We start from the raw sequence: 14,782 nt of genomic DNA, 5'->3' as shown, positions 1-14,782 counted from the left end.
CCTTTTCACACTGCAACTTATCCTCTTCAAATGAGCCCCCGTTAAAATTTTGCTAAATCTGAAGTGTGGATCCATTTTACAGGGTTCAGCTCAGCCTAGGGCAAGAAAGTTCATCACTAATGTGCGATTGAAATGTAAAGGTAATTTACGATTCGGCCAACATACGCGGCATTTACCATGAATTCAGTCTCCGCTTACATGTGAACATTGCCTTTACATTTCTATTGTGCAGTAGTTGGGGTGTTTTCACACATAATCCTCTTTAAAATAACTGATCTCAGTCCTCTTTAAAGTCAACTCTGGGGTAAAAAAACTAAATAACTCAGTTCTCTTTATAGTCACATTGTTACGTTCGTTATTGGATGAATGAGACCAAAGCGCAGCGTGGAAAGTGTTCATGATTTTTAATACTGAACTCCGACAAAACAACAAAGTACAAAACTGAACGTAAAGTTCTTCAGGGCTAGACAGCAACTATGCAAAAACAAGTATGATCCCCAATCATAGACAACGATACACAGCTGCCTCTGATTGGGAACCATACTATGCCAAAAAATAAATAGAAACATAGATTTGCCCACTCAAGTCACACCCTGACCTTACCAAATAGAGAATAAAGAGACTCCGGACCGTAGATCGTCGTCGCGGACTCCGGACCGTAGATCACTGCTGGAGGATACCGAACCACCGATTGTCGCCGGAGGCTCCGGCCTGGGAACCCAAGCTGGAGGCTCCTGACTGGGAGCCCTCGTTGGAGGCTCCGGACTGGGTGCCCTCGCTGGATCTACCCTATTTTACTCGGAAGTGAGATTCTGGGACAAAGTAGGGTTAGCGTTGCATGAGATGCTAAGCTAACAAAGGGATAGCAGCCATTTTTTGTTCACAGGGCGACATCCCTGTGCCGTGGGAAATGGAAGTTCCACCTGCTTTGGACTCCGGAGTCGACTGCTTCCGATTATACATTTTCCACTTTGTGGGGGACTGAAACCCCTTACAATGACACTAACGGTGTCATTCCAGCATCTGACCTGATTGCTCCCACTGGTGAAACGCTGTGTGATATCGCAGACAGATATCCTTGTCTCAATTCGCAGGTACTGGAGAGGTTGCCACACCCGGACGCTGTGGTGACTGACAGGTCTCGACAGCCACTGAGCGTTTTCAAGCACAAACAACAGGAGATATGGTTGAAAGGTTACAGTCAATCTAATAACAATGTGGCTGCTGACAACTCGTACAAAGGGTCCAACCTTTTCGTTTGTGCCTCGGATATCAACACCAATCGCTGGTGGGGGGTCCCGAGACACAAAGGGGGGGAATACTAGTCCAGACCCATGATGAGCCTCGTCGAGGCCGGTGGGGGGGTCGAGCCTACGTGCAGCACTGTACGAGGCCACCAGAGCAGGAAACAAATCTAGTTGTAAACTTCCCTATGAGAACAGAGGGGAGCGGACAGGCCCCTCGACGGGGATAACCTTAGAACACATCTAAAATATCACTGAGGTGTACCACACTGGTCATACAATAAGTCCAGTGGACTTTCCACCTACAAAACAAATGGCAATAATAATCATTCCTTGCCATGTGTAGTTTCAACTACAATGCAACTAGTAAAATGCTCTAATCATGTGTTCCGGTAGGAAAACATTTCAGAATAAATCGGTAGGATAACTGGTCCCCTTGAGTACCAATGCCAGCACAGTCAGTCCAGCCACAATCAGTAAGGAGGTTAGAGACCTCACATGTCAAATTGCTATTGATAACAGCGACAGAGGAGTTAGTAGTCACTCAGATTGCAACATGTGGAAGGGAATCTCCAAAACACTCTTCTGATGGTTAACACACATGCCACTAATAAATAGAACCCTCTATTCAGGAGAAGAAGAAAAAAGGTCATGAACCATGATCACACCGCGTACGACTGGTTCAGTGCTTATAGAGAGAGTACTTCCGTCGTGAGGTTTGCTCCTCCGTGGATAACATAGGTATGAACATAGGTAGACTCCTTCATACCTATCGCCACTACAATGGCGTAAGACACATTGACGTGTAGTAAAAATACTACAGGTCCCCTTAACTTCTAGTTCCTCCCAAACCCGGATCCGGGAGCACCCCCCACCAGTAAAAAAGCTGACTAGCATAGCCTAGCATAGCGTCACAAGTAAATACTAGCATCTAAATATCATTAAATCACAAGTCCAAGACACCAGATGAAAGATACACTTCTTGTGAATCTAGCCACCATTTCTGATTTTTAAAATGTTTTACAGGGAAGACACAATATGTAAATCTATTAGCTAACCACGTTAGCAAAAGACACCATTTTTCTTACTCCACCATTTTTTCACTCCATCAGTAGCTATCACCAATTCGACCAAATAAAGAAATAAATAGCCACTAACCAAGAAACAACTTCATCAGATGACAGTCTGATAACATATTTATTGTATAGCATATGTTTTGTTAGAAATATGTGCATATTTCAGGTATAAATCATAGTTTACCATTGCAGCCACCATCACAACTCGACTAGAATAACTACAGAGAGCAACGTGTATTACCTAATTACTCATCATAAAACATTTCTTAAAAATACACAGCGTACAGCAATTGAAAGACACAGATCTTGTGAATCCAGACAATATTTCAGATTTTCTAAGTGTTTTACAGCGAAAACACAATATATCGTTATATTAGCATACCACATGTGCAAACATTACCCCAGCATTGATTCAAGGCAAAAAGAGCGATAACGTTATCACCACCAAAATATATTAATTTCTTCACTAACCTTCTCAGAATTCTTCAGATGACACTCCTGTAACATCATATTACAACATACATATAGAGTTTGTTCGAAAATGTGCATATTTAGCCACAAAATTCGTGGTTATACAATGAGAAAAGTAGCCAAACTGGCCAGAAAATGTCGGGCCCCATCATGGAGAGTGACTTAGTCTAATCAATAAATAATCATAAACTTGACTAAAAAATACAGCGTGGACAGCAATTGAAAGACAAATTAGTTCTTAATGCAATCGCTGAATTACATTTTTTAAATTAACCTTACTGCGCAATACAGGGTGCGCCAAAGCGAAGCTACCCCAAAAAAAATGGCGTCTTATGCGTTTAACATTTTTCAACAGAACAACGATTTATCAGCATAAATAGTTCTTACTATTAGCTGAGCTTCCATCAGAATCTTGGGCAATGTGTCCTTTCTCCGGTCTAATCGTCTTTTGGTCGAAAGATGTCCTCTTGTCCTGTCGAAATGGCCACTAACGTTCGGCATGTACCGGAAAAGTGTCCAACTCTTGAAAGTGCGTCACAAAGAAATGCCAGAAAATCGCAATAAACTGCTATAAACTGCTATAAGTCGGTTGAAATTAACTACCTTATGATGTCTTTAACACCTATAACGAATAAAAACATGACCGGGGATATAGAACTTGCTAAACCAAAGCTTGGAAGGAGGCCAGTCCGACGTCCATCGTGCGTCAAGCGCAGGGCAGAAAAGAAAGGTACTTCCGCAATTTGGGTTTATATAAAGTCCCAGATTGCGCAATCGACCCCATTCAAATTGTCACCACTTACTGACATCTAGAGGAAGGCGTAGGCAGTGTTTGTAGCCCCACAGCATTCACAGGGACTTATAAACTGACCTGGGAACAGAGGCCAAGATTTCTGAAATCTCACTCCCTGGCAGGAAAAGTGCTGTAGAATGAGTTCTGTTCCACCCACAGACATAATTCAAACGGTTTTAGAAACTAGAGATTGTTTTCTATCCAATAGTAATAATAATATGCATATTGTACGAGCAAGAATTGAGTACGAGGCAGTTTAATTTGGAAATGTAAATGAAAAAATAGTGCTAACAGCTCCCCCTATTGACAAAAGGTATGTATTGAGGTCAACATCAATTCTTACTGACCTCCAGGCATTGACCTGGCAATTATCTGATGACGTCAGACTCATTCTGAACAGGTTGCAGCATACTAGGATACTAGGTTTTCTTCCCTTGGCATGTGCGCTTGTATAAGCATAAACAGACATGTTTAAACTCGAACAAAACAGAGATGCTTGTTCTAGGTCCCAAGAAACAAAGAGATCTTCTGTTGAATCTGACAATTAATCTTGATGGTTGTACAGTCGCCTCAAATAAAACTGTGAAGGACCTCGGCGTTACTCTGGACCCCGATCTCTCTTTTGATGAACATATCAAGACTGTTTCAAGTACAGCTTTTTCCCATCTACGTAACATTGCAAAAATCAGAAACTTTCTGTCCAAAAATGATGCAGAAAAATGTATCCATGCTTTTGTCACTTCTAGGTTGGATTACTGCAATCCTCTACTTTCAGGCTACCCGGAAAAAGCACTAAATAAACTTTTAATGCTAAACACGGCCGCTAGAATCTTGAATAGAACCCAAAAAATGTATCATATTACCCCTGTGCTAGCCTCTCTACACTGGCTTCCTTGCTCCTACCTATCTTTACGATTTGGTCCTACATACCTACACGTATGCTATGGTCGCAGGTCCTCCTTACTATCCCTAGAAATTCTAAGCAAACAGCTGGAGGCAGGGCTTTCTCCTATAGAGTTCCATTTTTATGGAATGGTCTGCCTACCCATGTGAGAGACTCAGACTCGGTCTCAACCTTTAACTTATTTGGGAGCATTTTCACGTTTGGATGAAAAGCGTGCCCAGAGTAAACTGCCTGCTACCCAGGCCCAGTTGCTAATATATGTATATTATTAGTAGATTAGTAGATAGAAAACACTCTGAAGTTTCTAAAACTGTTTGAATCATGTCTGTGACTATAACAGAACTTATTTTGCAGGCGAAACCCCGAGGACAAACCATTCAGATAAAAAAAAATTGAGGTCACTCTCTTTTCAACGTATTTTCATTGGGATTCCAGATTTCTAAGGGACCTTCTTGCAGTTGCTATCGCTTCCACTGGATGTCAACAGTCTTTAGAAATTGGTTGAGTTTTTTTCTTTGAGAAATGAAGAAGTTGCCATGTTCAGAATGAGGCTCGAGTGAAGTGTACTGTTTGTTAGAGGCGCGTGACCAGAAAGCATGCATCATCCCGTCTTCAATTGTATCGATTATTTACGTTAAAAAATACATAAAGTTGTATCACAAAAGTAGTTTGAAATGTTTGGACAAAGCTTACAGGTAACTTTTGTAGTCATGTTGAGCGAGTTGGAACCGGTGTTTTTCTGGATCAAACGCGCCAAATAAATGGACATTTTGGATATATATCGACGGAATTAATCGAACAAAAGGACAATTTGTGATGTTTATGGGACATATTGGAGTGCCAACAGAAGAAGCTCGTCAAAGGTAAGGCATGAATTATATCTTTGTTTCTGCGTTTTGTGTCGCGCCGGGAGGGTTGAAATATGATGGTCGGTGATTGTTTGCTTGGGTGCTATCCTCAGATAACAGCATTGTTTGCTTTCGCCGTAAAGCATTTTTGAAATCTGACACGTTGGCTGGATTCACAACAAGTGTAGCTTTAATTTGGTATATTGAATGTATGATTTCATGAAAGTTTAATTTTTTTAGTATTTTAATTTGGCGCTCTGCATTTTCACTGGATGTTGGCCAGTTGGGACGCTACCGTCCCACATATCCAAGAGAGGTTATGTCTTTATTGAAGACTCATCTCTTCAGTAGGTCCTATGATTGAGTGTAGTCTGGCCCAGGAGTGTGAAGGTGAATGGAAAGGCACTGGAGCAACTGACCGCCCTTGCTGTCTCTGCCTGGCCGGTTCCCCTCTCTCCACTGGGTTTCTCTGCCTCTAACCCTATTACAGGGGCTGAGTCACTGGCTTACTGGTGCTCTCCCATGCCGTCCCTAGGAGGGGTGCGTCACTTGAGTGGGTTGAGTCACTGACGTGATCTTCCTGTCCGGGTTGGGCCCCCACCCTTGGGTTGTGCCATGGCGGAGATCTTTGTGGGCTATACTCGGCCTTGTCTCGGGATGGTAAGTTGGTGGTTGAAGATATCCCTCTAGTGGTGTGGGGGCTGTGCTTTGGCAAAGTGGGTGGGGTTATATCCTTCCTGTTTGGCCCTGTCCGGGGGTATCATCGGATGGGGACACAGTGTCTCCTGACCCCTCCTGTCTCAGCCTCCAGTATTTATGATGCAGTAGTTTATGTGTCGGGGGGCTAGGGTCAGTCTGTCATATCTGGAGTATTTCTCCTGACTTATCCGGTGTTCTGTGTGAATTTAAGTATGCTCTCTCTAATTCTCTCTCTCTTTCTCTCTTTTTCTTTCTTTCTTTCTTTCTTTCTTTCTTTCTTTCTTTCTTTCTTTCTTTCTTTCTTTCTTTCTTTCTCTCTCCCTCGGAGGACCTGAGCCCTAGGACCATGCCTCAGAACTACCTGGCCTGATGACTCCTTGCTGTCCCCTGTCCACCTGTCCGTGCTGCTGCTCCAGTTTCAATTGTTCTGCCTGTGGCTATGGAACCCTGACCTGTTCACCGGACGTGCTACCTGTCCCAGACCTACTGTTTTCAACTGTCTAGAGACAGCAGTAAAGATACTCTGAATGATCGGCTATGAAACGCCAACTGACATTTACTCTTGAGGTGCTGACCTGTTGCACCCTCAAGAACCACTGTGATTATTATTATTATTTGACCCTGCTGGTCATCTATGAACATTTGAACATCTTGGCCATGTTCTGTTATAATCTCCACCCGGCACAGCCAGAAGAGGACTGGCCACCCCTCATAGCCTGGTTTCTCTCTAGGTTTCTTCCTAGGTTCTGGCCTTTCTAGGGAGTTTTTACTAGCCATCTGGCTTCTACACCTGCATTGCTTGCTGTTTGGGGTTTTAGTCTGGGTTTCTGTACAGCACTTTGTGACATCAGCTGACGTAAGAAGGGCTTTATAAATACATATGATTGATTGACATGTACAAGGAACATTTAACAAGGTTTATGCTAGGATCACTTAAGGGCTCTACAGCTACATTAGACACCAGTTTCTCCCCAGAGGTCAAAAGGTCATCTCTGTAGACTGCCCGAAGCTGATGACTTACAGCTGTAGACATTATCATGTAGTTATCAACTTAGGATAGTGCCCTAAGCAGCACACTGCGAATTAGGAACGCCCCAGGTATGACATTAGACACAATGCCATGATAGGGTCATTTTGCCAGGACCGTGGACATATATAGAATACAGTCCAATTAGATGATTCAGGTGTGATAACCATATTTTGTTTATCTTTTTTTCATGCTTTTATTCATTTTTGACACTTAGGAAGTGATAGGGCCATAAACAAGTTCTGCATCAGTTAATGCCACAATGCCACTCATTTGGGGAAGAAATGGAATTATGTATTTTGTGAGTGTTGTGCGTGGTTAACATCTGCCCAACTTTCTGCCTAGACCTACCAGCCTGGAAGATCAGACGACGGGTCCAGAACGGCAATCCCCCAACCCGGACATCCGCTGCCCATTCATGTGGTGGACTGCTGCTGGTGGACTGAAAACCTACAGGGTAAACCACCAGAGGAGGACCACAACAGCAATCCCCAAACAGGACATCCCCTGGTCATCCTTGTGGTGGCCGGCAGCTTGCAAAAATCCTACCAGGATAAACCACCAGAATGGGACCGCAACGGTAATCCCCAACCAGGACATTCCCTGACCATTCTTGCGGTGGCCGGCAGCTTGCAAAAATCCTACCAGGATAAACCACCAGAATGGGTCCGCAACGGCAATCCACAACCAGGACATTCCCTGACCATTCTTGTGGTGGTTTGCAGCTTTCAGAAAGCCTACCAGGGTAAACCACCAGAGGGGGACTATTATGATTATCCACAAACCAGGACATCCGATTGTCATTCTTATGGTGGGTTGCAACTTACAGGATACTTCCAAGGTTGAATCCACCAGAGGGGGAATGTCATGACTCTCCTGTGAGGATCAAAAAGATCAGGTTACAGTGGATCAGCTCTACAGAGCTCTCTCTCTCCAGCAGAGGGTGAGAGGGATGGAGTTGGGCCAGTTTAATGACATAACGACCGGTCATAAATACTTTTCAGAAACTCTCCCTTTGGCTCGTCAGTTTTGGAAAATGGAATGTCTGCGCCGCCAAAACTTCAACATCAAACAATGGACATTGATACAATATTTCTAACATTAAGAAAGTTGGGAATGATGACAGATGGAATATGGGAAATGAAAGTCTATTTCATCAGAAAAACGTTATAACGGAAACATAGTAACTTTGAGATATTGCACAATGTATATATCAGATTTACATCTAAATGTTGTAAAACGAATATGATTAAATATGAAACTATTTGTGAAAAGATAGCAATGTGATTTTTGCCTTCTAAATGAGACTTGTTTTTCTTGCAAAACTTCTGCCAGTCAGTAGCCATGCCCAAGTAAGCTCAGAGTTAGTGTCAACATGATGGAAACGCCTTTCAGGCCAGAGTGCTGGGCATTTAAATACAGACCAGACAGCTTGGAGTGGTGGCTACACGGCTGAAAATGTTGAGACCAGAGAACGTGAGGATGTGGTCCACACGTTGAAATGCTTAAAACTACAAGACCAGAAAATGGTAAGACCCTCTGAAACTCTCGAAGAGTGAAGAAGGTGTAGACCAGACAAAACATTCTCAGTCTGCAGCTGGGTATTGTGAAGTAGTCTAGGACGATTGACCAAGACGGGAGGGAACAGCAGTTCCCTCTCACCACCGTGTGGTACATCTGATGTATCCATTCTAAGAACAATCCAGAACAAAGGAAGCCTACAACTAAGAAGGACATTAGGATCTCTGGTGGACAACCAGAGACTTACATTGAACTACTCGCCATAGACGGATCGAGTGATTTTAACAGAGAGACATCTATGTGTAAATATATGTAGCATTTCTATGAGTGAGTTCTATGAGTGAATGAGTTGTTGTTAGGGTGATAAATATTAATATTTATGGTGAGCGTAGTTTCCAAATGTATGTACGATTAGTCCACTCCCTTTGTCTCTCCCGCTCTTTATCTTTCCCCACCCCCTTTCCATTGTGTGTAACAAGCCGTCATATCGGGTTAGTCCACTAGGGACTTTTTTTATTATGTTAGTAATCAATGTGTGATTATTTAGTTAGTTAGTAAATACATTTTTAAGCCAACTTGTGTATCGCAGATTCATTACTTAGGTTAGGGTTTGTGCAGATGTATGAAGTCAACGACATTCAGAATGGGACTGATATGAGGAAATTATTAATTACTGACTGGAATGATATCCATATATTCTCGAGTTAATTCGGGAAACGGTAACTCATTAAACAAACTTTTCCCGTTGTGCCCCAAATTACTAATTAATTAACTGTTACATGATTAATTTAATTGAATAATAATTCAACCTAGTATGTAATTACATTAATGATAGTCATATCACGACAATGGTGATCGAGCAGGTTTCCTGTTATATTCATCAGAGGTGTAGGGAGGGTGCAGTCTGTGAATATTTATTTTTTAATTATACAGATGATTACTATTGGACAGAAAACACTTTGAAGTTTGTAGAAATGTTAAAATAATGTAGGAGAATATAACACAGTAGATATGGTAGGGTAAAATCCAAAGAAAAACCAACCAGAATTTATTTTTTTGAGAGCGATCATCCTCTTAGAAAGGCAAGAGAAAGGTCATATTGACAATTAGCTCCCTTGTAACTTCAAAAACGAATAAGAAATATCAGTTTTAGCAGAAGGACACAGTCTTTGAAATTTGTGTTTGCGCATGCATGAAGAAATTACGCACCTGCAAAAGGTTTCTAATTGAACATACTTCTTTCCGCAAGAAATATTATAGTTTGATTACATTTTTGGGTATCTGAAGAGTAAATTTTGACTTGTTGAAACAAAGTTTAGGGGTAGATTTTCGGATTCCTTTCTCTGCATGTTGAACGAGTGGGTTACTCAAATCGATGGCGCCAACTAAACTGACTTTTTGGAATACAAAGAAGGATTTTATCTAACAAAACAACACTCTATTTTATAGCTGGGACCCTTTGGATGACAAATCAGAGGAAGATTTTCAAAAAGTAAGTGAATATTTAACTTCTTGGTGACATGCGGGCAGTATTGAGTAGCTTAGATGAATAAGGTGCCCAGATTAAACTGCCTGCTACTTTGTCCCAGATACTAATATTTGCATATTATTAGTAGTATTGGATAGAAAACACTCTGAAGTTTCTAAAACTGTTTGAATGATGTCTTTGAGTATAACAGAACTCATATGGCAGGCGAAAACCTGAGAAAAATCCAACCAGGAAGTGGGAAATCTGAGTCTTGTAGTTTTTTAACTCAGCCCCTATTGTAGTTCCAGTGGGATATTGGTTATGTTGCACTTCCTAAGGCTTCCACTAGATGTCAACAGTCTTTAGAACTTTGTTTGAGGCTTCTACTGTGAAGTGGGACCGAATGAGAGAGGAATGAGCCAGGTGTCTGGGAGAGTGCCACCGGCTCTGAGGAGTGGTCACGAGAGAGTTAGCTCTCGTTCCATTCGCTTTTCTACAGACATAGGAATTCTCCGGTTGGTAAATTATTGAAGAATTATAATAAAAACATCCTAAAGATTGAGTCATACTTAGTTTGACAAGTTTCTATGGGCTGTAACAGAACTTTTTGAACTTTTCGTCCGACGTTCGGCTGGACCAAAATGCGCTTTTGGATTTGTTTACCAAACGAAGCTATTTGGACATAAATGATGGACATTATCGAACAAAACAAACATTTATTGTGGAACTGCAATTCCTGGGAGTGCATTCTGATGAAGATCATCAAAGGCAAGTGAATATTTATAATGCTATTTCTGACTAATGTTGACTACCCAATATGGCGGATATCTTTTTGGCTGCTTTGTTGTCTGTTTGCTGTACTCAGATTATTGCATGGTTTGCTTTTTCCGTCAAGTCTTTTTGAAATCTGACACAGCGGTTGCATTAATTCTTGACGCTAGGGTTCAGATATATATATATTTTTAAAATAACGTTCCCAAGGTAAAAGGACTATTTCTCAGGTTCAGATCGTAGAATATGCATATCATTTACAGATTAGGATAGAAAACACTCCAAAGTTTCCAAAACTGTCAAAATATTGTCTGTGAGTATAACAACACAGTTTTTGCAGGCGAAAACCTGAGGAAATCTAACCCGGAAGTGATAAAAAAAAATTATAATCTGTGTTTCATTTCCCGTCTTTCTTCCATTTAAAGGGGTATCAACCAGATTCCTTTTCCAATGGCTTCCTCAGGCTGTGACCAGGCTTTAGACATAGTTTCAGGCTTTTATTTTGACAAATGAGCGAGATTTTTCAAAACTAGTCAGGTGTCCTTTGATTAGTTCCTGCGCGTGAGAGTAGTAGCTCTCCATTTTCTTTCTCTCTTTTATTGAGTAGGTTACGGTCCGGTTGAAATATTATCGATTATGTATGTTAAAAACAACCTGAGGATTGATTATAAAAAACATTTGACATGTTTCTACAAACATTACGGATACTTTTTGGAATTTTGAATTTCGTCGAACGGAACGAGGCTGTAGTTCTCTGAACATAACGCGCAACTTTCCCCCTTCTGATAACCAGGTGGTGAATCGCATCTCTGCATGTCTGGCAGACATATCAGTGTGGATGACGGATCACCACCTCAAGCTGAACCTCGGCAAGACGGAGCTGCTCTTCTTCCCGGGGAAGGACTGCCCGTTCCATGATCTCGCCATCACGGTTGACAACTCCATTGTGTCCTCCTCCCAGAGTGCTAAGAACCTTGGCGTGATCCTGGACAACACCCTGTCGTTCTCAACTAACATCAAGGCGGTGACCCGTTCCTGTAGGTTCATGCTCTACAACATTCGCAGAGTACGACCCTGCCTCACGCAGGAAGCGGCGCAGGTCCTAATCCAGGCACTTGTCATCTCCCGTCTGGATTACTGCAACTCGCTGTTGGCTGGGCTCCCTGCCTGTGCCATTAAACCCCTACAACTCATCCAGAACGCCGCAGCCCGTCTGGTGTTCAACTTTCCCAAGTTCTCTCACGTCACCCCGCTCCTCCGCTCTCTCCACTGGCTTCCAGTTGAAGCTCGCATCCGCTACAAGACCATGGTGCTTGCCTACGGAGCTGTGAGGGGAACGGCACCTCCGTACCTTCAGGCTCTGATCAGGCCCTACACCCAAACAAGGGCACTGCGTTCATCCACCTCTGGCCTGCTCGCCTCCCTACCTCTGAGGAAGTACAGTTCCCGCTCAGCCCAGTCAAAACTGTTCGCTGCTCTGGCACCCCAATGGTGGAACAAACTCCCTCACGACGCCAGGTCAGCGGAGTCAATCACCACCTTCCGGAGACACCTGAAACCCCACCTCTTTAAGGAATACCTAGGATAGGATAAAGTAATCCTTCTAACCCCCCCCCCTTAAAAGAGTTAGATGCACTATTGTAAAGTGGTTGTTCCACTGGATATCATAAGGTGAATGCACCAATTTGTAAGTCGCTCTGGATAAGAGCGTCTGCTAAATGACTTAAATGTAAATGTAACCCAAATGGCGTTTTTTTGTTATAAAAGTAATATTTATCGAACAAAAATAACAGTTGTGTAACTGGGAGTCTCGTGAGTGCAGACTTTCGTGACCATGCTAATTTGGGGCTAGCTGTTCTAGCATTGATTGATACACTCACAAAAGCTTGGATTCCTTTCGTTGTAAAACATATTTTCACAATCTGACACGATGGGTGGATTAACAACAAGCTAAGCTGTGTTTTGGTATATTTCACTTGTGATTGCATGATTATAAATATTTTTAGTAATATTTTGCGCCCTGCAATTCAGCGGTTGTTTAGGAAAATGATCCCGCTAAAGGGTCCGTAGCGCAGAGAGGTTAACCTCTACTTCATCACCATCCCTGATCCGGGAGCATCCTCATCAGTAAAAAAGCTGACTAGCATAACCTAGCATAGCGCCACAAGTAAATACTAGCATATAAATATCATGAAATCACAAGTCCAATACAGCAAATGAAAGATACACATCATGTGAATCCAGCCATCATTTCCGATTTTTCAAATGTTTTACAGCGAAAACACAATATGTATTTCTATTAGCTAACCACAATAGCAAAAGACTCTACCGCATATTTTCACAATTTTTTTACCGCATAGGTAGCTATCACAAAACCGACCAAATAGAGATATAATTAGTCACTAACCAAGAAACAACTTCATCAGATGACAGTCTTATAACATGTTATACAATAAATCTATGTTTTGTTCGAAAATGTGCATATTTGAGGTATAAATCATAGTTTTACATTGCAGCTACAATCACAAATAGCACCGAAGCAGCAAGAATAATTACAGAGAGCAACGTGAAATACCTAAATACTCATCATAAAACATTTATGAAAAATACATGGTGTACATCAAATGAAAGATAAACATCTTGTGAATCCAGCCAATATTTCAGATTTTTTAAGTGTTTTGCAGCGAAAACACAATATAGCATTATATTAGCTTACCACAATAGCCAAACACACAACCGCATTCATTCACCGCAAAGGTAGCGATCGCAAAAAAACAGCAAAATATATAAAATGAATCACTAACCTTGACCAACTTCATCAGATGACAGTCCTATAACATCAGGTTATACAATACACTTATGTTTTGTTCGAAAATGTGCATATTTTGAGCTGCAAACCGTGGTTATACATTGTGAATATGTAGCATCGATTCACCAGAATCTCCGGAGAAATTTTGGACAGTCACCTAATCTAATCAAAGAACTCATCATAAACTTTACAAAAAAATACATGTTGGACAGCAAATGAAAGATACACTAGTTCTTAATGCAATCGCCGTGTTAGATTTTTAAAAATAACTTTACCATAACAAACAGCTTACGTTATAGCGAGACAGCGCTCGAAAAAAGGAAGGAAAATACGACTAAACATTTTCCACAGAAATACGAAATAACATCATAAATGGTTCTTACTTTTGCTGAGCTTCCATCAGAATCTTGTACAAGGAGTCCTTTGTCCAGAATAAATCGTTGTTTGGTTTTAGAATGTCCTCTTCTCCTGTCGAATTAGCAACCTTAGCTTACCAAGTGGCGCGAAGATGTCCATCTTCACCTAACGCAGAGAACGGAAATCTCCAAAACTCATACTTTACGATGATATTATCACATGTATCAAATAAAATCAAAGCCGGAGATATTAGCCGTCTATACCGAACGCTTTTCAGAAGCCAATGCTGATGTCCTTCCCGCGCCTTGGTAGACAAAGGAAATAGTGGTCACGTCATTCCAAGAGCTCTTGTTCGACCTCAGATCAAGCTAGACACCCCATTCCACCTCCCACTGCCTGTTGACATCTAGTGGAAGGCATATGAAGTGCATGTATATCCATAAATTTCAAGCAAATGAATAGGAAGGCCCTGGAACAGAGCCTCGATTTCAGATTTTTCACTTCCTGTTAGGAAGTTTGCTGCAAAATGAGTTCTGTTTTACTCACAGATATAATTCAAACGGTTTTAGAAACTTGAGAGTGTTTTCTATCCAATAGTAATAATAATATGCATATTGTACGATCTAGAATAGAGTACGAGGCAGTTTAATTTGTGCACGATTTTTTACAAAGTGAAAACAGCGCCCCCATATTGACAAGAAGTTTTAAGGAGAAGTATATCTCTAATTCCATGTATAACACTTGTATTTTCATCAACATTTATAATGAGTATTTCTGTAAATAGATGTGGCTCT

The sequence above is a fragment of the Salvelinus alpinus genome, chromosome 16 (assembly GCF_045679555.1).
Source record: "Salvelinus alpinus chromosome 16, SLU_Salpinus.1, whole genome shotgun sequence".
Lineage (NCBI taxonomy): Eukaryota > Metazoa > Chordata > Actinopteri > Salmoniformes > Salmonidae > Salvelinus > Salvelinus alpinus.
The sequence above is the reverse complement of the archived record's forward strand: the minus strand, read 5'-3'. Positions refer to the sequence as shown.